Here is a 5,438-nt window from a genome sequence, read left to right on the forward strand (position 1 = left end):
CAAAAGCTTGGAGCAAAGAGGTGCCTAAGAAGTTGAAGACCAAGGCTGTGGTGGTTGAGTCTGAATCTGATGCCCCATGTGATGTCACAACATCCATGTCCAGGAAGAAGCCTTCTTCCAGTAGGTTGGCAACCAGTGTCCCAGAAGTTCCCATTGACAATGTGTCCTTCCACTTTGCCTCCAGTGTTAACAGGTGGAAGTATGTATACCACAAGAGGCTGGCATTGGAAAGAGAACTGGCACAGAATGCACTGGACTGTAAAGAGATTGTGGATCTCATCAAGGAGGCAGGTTTGATAAGAACTGTGTCTCAACTTCCTAAGTGCTATGAGACCTTAGTGAAGGAGTTTATTGTAAATCTGTCAGAGGAGTGTGCTGATGGGAGATCCAAGGAATTTCAAAAGGTCTATGTGCGTGGCAAATGTGTGACCTTTTCCCCCTCTTTGATAAATCAGTATCTGGGAAGAGCGGATGAAGAGCAACCTGAGCTTGAAGTGACTGACAATATAGTCTGTCAAGTCATCACAGCAAAGCAAGTCTGAAAATGGCCTCTCAAAGGGAAGCTAGTAGCCAGCCAACTAAGTGTTAAGTATGCAATGCTACACAAAGTTGGAGCAGCCAACTGGGTACCCACTAACCACAAGTCAACTGTGTCTGTGGCATTAGGGAAGTTCATCTATGCAGTGGGAACCAAGGCAAAGGTGAACTATGGTGCTTACATATTTGATCAGACAATGAAGCATTCTGGGAGCTTTAGTGTGAAGGGACCCATTGCCTTTCCATCTCTCATATGTGGAATTGTGCTGAATCAATTTCCGCACATCCTGACAGATAATGACTTCGTGAAAAGAAGAGAGAGTCCATTGGCTTTCAGCTGCAAACTGTTCCTGGGCAAGCATGTCCCTGACATTGTCTTGACATCGGGAGAGACTTCCAAAGCTGGCAACCAACCAGACAAAGCTGAAGTTATTACAGTTCTCAAAGAGACCTGCAAAGAGCTGGGAGCTAGAAAGCATGCACTGGAACAGCTCATCTTGCAGCTGGAGTCTACTGCTGGGGACACGGATGGAGCTGAAGGGAAAATGGCTGAGGAGGAGGAAGAGGCCAGCTCTGAAGAGGAGGCTGATAAGGAGGCTGATGATGAGGCTGAGGATTAATCACTTCCTTTGTGTTTTTCTGTCATGTGTGTAATTCTAATTACTATTTGTGGATCTGTAAATTAAAGTGTTGCTTTGGCAACATTTTTGACAAAAAGGGGGAGTGACAAGTGATACCCCAGGACAACAGAAGTTTACATTGTTAAACTTTATTAAAACAGGTTCCCATTCATGACAGATTGAAGTTTTCCCCTACTGCAGCTACTGTGTGATGAAGTGTGTATTTAGCTTCTGTGTGTATGCTGTTGTATGCCTCTGTGTGTATGCTGATATGTGTGTGAAGTTTTTATTTAACTTCCCTCCCCCCCTGCAGCTGATGTTGAAGTTTAGGTGCAACTTCTAATATGTGTGTGCTGCTATGTGAAGTTTTTTATTTAACTTCCATGTGTGTGAGTGTGCTGCCACTCTGAGTGTATTAGCTAGTATTATTCCGCTGCTATGAACTCTGTTATGGGGATCAAAGTGTTTTAGCCAAAAATTTGCCAAAGGGGGAGTTTGTAGGTGTTTGATTGGCTGCATTATATGGTAAAACACTAATGTCTTGACTGATGTCATGACATGTATATGTGACTACATTGTAGTTACTGCAGGACTAGCTAACACAGGATTATTGAATGCTGTGACATTCATACCTGTCAACAGATACTAAGGAACAGAAGTTCTGTTAGAACTTAGTATTCATTTGTAGTCTGGTTATCAAGGAAGAACCAGACCTGGCATAAGGCCTACTGACTGAATGTCAAACTGGATGTTGTGACATTCATCATTGACTGCAGCTACTGAAGATTAGGCAGAGTGGTGTTCTGCTATACTTCAGCATAAAACTTAGTTTGTTCTTCAAGAGAATAACAGAACTAACTTAAGGCCAAATGTACAAATGTTAAGTTGGACACTTTGACATTTATTAATGTAAGCTGTTACTGTAGTACGGTCATTTTGATCATGTACAGGTCAGCAAAATTGTACAGTCTGTTTTCTGGAAAAACAGACTCAGCATATGGACCTTGATGTCAAGCTGAATGTCGTGACATTCGTGCCTGACAGCATATGCTAAATTGTAGGTTGTTCAATTTTCTGTTTCAGCTTTTTCTCAGGCTATTCTTTAGGGATTCAACAACTGAGAGAAAATCCAGGAAATCAACAACCAAGCTACATTCAATGAACCTAACAAATAGCCTATTTGTTAGCAACCTAAATGTTGAATTTGAGGGAACTTGTGTGACCTAAAATTCAGGAAAATACAGGTGCAAAAGCCCAGGTGCTGCAATATAAAAAGGAAGGCATTCCTTCATTCAGTTTCGGGGATTTTGAGGCATGAAGATTTAGTGTGTCCATCATACTTCACTGCTGTATTTTGTGAGTCTTGTATTAGACGTATCGTGTAAGCCAAGCCATTATCAAGTAGATGATTGCTTTGGTATAGGATGTTCATTGAGTTGTAAGTGTTGTGTCACTCAAAGCTTTTAAGCGTGAGTGCTGTGTATCTTGATTTAAGCTGTGAAGCATAATCAAGAGTTGTTTTTGAAGTGTGACTTCAAAGTGTCTTTAATATCACTGAGGTGATTGAGGGGGAGTGAGTAGGAACTCTGATCTTAGGTTAAGATTGAAATTGCATTGGGTAGGGATTAAGTGATAAGTTGTAAACGGGTGAGTTTAGCTTTGAATTGATACTACTAATAGTGGATTTCCTCCCTGGCTTGGTAGCCCCCAGATGTAGGTCATGTTGGACTGAACTGGGTGAACAATTACTTGTGTTATTTACTGCACTTACTGTTAAGTTCTGCATAATCCCTGTCTGTGCAGAATTGGATGTCATAACAACCAGTGTGACATCCAAAGTCTGATAACTAGAATTTCACCTATATCCTTAGTGACGGACAATGAGTCTTCCATGCTTATTATAGGGTTAACCCCTCACTAGCATGTTGAAGCTATCCCCACATGGTGGATTTGTGGTTTTAGGTTGAGTTTTCTCCCTTGGATAACAAAAGACCTTAGGGCTTTGGGACCAATTAATTCACCAACTTGTTTTGAGTTTTTTATCCCGAACTACGGGGTTTTGATCCTAATCTTTTTTAAGATGGTACGTAGGTAATGGGTTCATCCATTCAAACACAAAAATTGTAAATAATTCGTACATTCTTCTCTCATCCCCCCAATCATGTTTGCACAAATAAGTTTTCACAAATACCAACCTACCTTACAACAAATTGTGAAAAGGCCCCCCTAGGAGTACCTAGGATGTTTTGGGTGCTTAAAACCTTCCCATTGCATAACCAACCCCCTTACCCCGATCTCTGACATTTTTATTAGTTTTTGATTCGATAAAACTTCTCGGATTTTGTTCGTTTTCTAACCTTTTCTTTGGATAAATAGAAGTGTGGTGGTGACTCGAATTGTATGATTTACTTTTGATTTAGTCAATAAATCTATAAATCTAAAGGTAACGAATACCCCGCTAGAGGATGAACCCATTGCCTATGTACCATCACAAAGGTAGGATCAAAACCTCGTAGTTTGGGGTAAAATATCTCAAAATATTGGTGAATTGATTTGACCAAAAGCCTTAAGGTCTTTTGTTATCAAAGGGAGAAAACTCAACCTAAACCATCAATCGACCATGTGAGGAGAGCTTCAACATACTAGTGAGGGGTTAACCCTATAATAAGTATGGAAGACTTATAGTCCAATCACTAAGGATGAGGTGAGGTTTACATCAACCACTATGATAACTCAAACTTATGGCTAATGTTTATGAAACGTTTTAACAAAGGTGGCCATTGGAACCACAAAAACAACTTGAACTGAGTTGTATTTACAAGTTAGAAGTATTCACAAAAAATGAAGTCAAAGTTGAATTAAGATTCATTTACAATGAGTATTAATGAAAAGAGTTTGAAAAAATCAAAGGCATAAGGCCTAGGTTTCTAGTTTGAAAATAATGTCAAAGTTTGCACAAAATGAGTTTGGCTTGGGTTAGAGTGGAGAGAAGAAGATAAGGGCTAGTCCTAAACATGCAAAGACAAGAGAAGAGATAAAACCCTTGAAGTTCCTTTTCTTGACATCATAGAGATGATTCAAGACGCTCCTTTCCTTTGGACTTAGCAATCACTCAAGCTATCAAACACATATTATATTCAAGCTCCTAGGATCTCCATTTGGCTTGTCTCTCTTAACTTGGCTATTCATGACAATGGTCCTTCTTACTATCTCAAGATGGAATCCCTGTCACACAAGAGCAAACATCAAAAAGTTCACAACACAATAAGAGAAATGGACAAAGAATGAGTTTAGATGAGGTGTCCTTTGAAGTCAACTTTAAGATTTAGCATTCTAAAGGCATGAGGCCTAATTGCTCTTCAACACTTTTACCATTCTAAAGCATTGGGTTCACACAAACAAAGACAAAACAAGCACAAGGCAATAATATATTTACACAATAATGTGCTCAAGTGAGCAAAAGGAAAATAGCATAAACATAAACATGAGCTCAAATGAGAAAAAGGAAAAGACAATATGAATAAATGAGCAAGAAATTAAATTGCATTAAAGTAAATTGCAAGAATTAAATGCTTGAATTAGAAGTTAGTAATTAGTAATTAGTGTTAGTGTGCCATAATGCAATTTAGCGCTATGTTAAGCAATCGTAAGTGGACTAATGTAGTAGTCACACCTACCTGAGGCCGGTCAATAAAACAATAGGCAAATAAACACAAGTTAGAGATCATGACTAGTAAGCCAAGATCCTACAACTTGCCATGCCAAAAGAAAAGAAGAATGACCTTGTATGGATTTTAGGTTTTTTGCTTGACCAAGAAGCAACCTATCTTGGACACAAAGCAATTCACTTGATCTTTGATCAAGTTGAATTTTATTTGGATCAAAGAAGGTTAAGCCTCTCATATGTCAAGGCTAACCACAAATCATTAACTCATTGGTCAAAAGAAAAAGAAGAAGAAAAGAGATGAAGATGAAATGGAATGTACAAAATGAAAATTCAAATGTCATAACCAAAACACAATGATCAAATGTGAATGGAATCAACATCAATCAATGGTAAACAGAAGTGAAATGAAGATTAGAGGTCAAGAAAGGTCAAACATACTTTTGGTATTTTTTGGAATTAAAATAATACATAAAATAAAATGAACAAAATATGGTCAAACTTCAAATCCAATTCAAATCAACTTGGATAAGTCCAATTGGATCATCATAAGTCTAACATGGTCAAACAAGGTTTGACAAATTTTCTCAACATTTTTTGAAAACATAAACTATTTT

This window comes from Lathyrus oleraceus, chromosome 7, assembly GCF_024323335.1.
Source record: "Lathyrus oleraceus cultivar Zhongwan6 chromosome 7, CAAS_Psat_ZW6_1.0, whole genome shotgun sequence".
Taxonomy (NCBI): domain Eukaryota; kingdom Viridiplantae; phylum Streptophyta; class Magnoliopsida; order Fabales; family Fabaceae; genus Lathyrus; species Lathyrus oleraceus.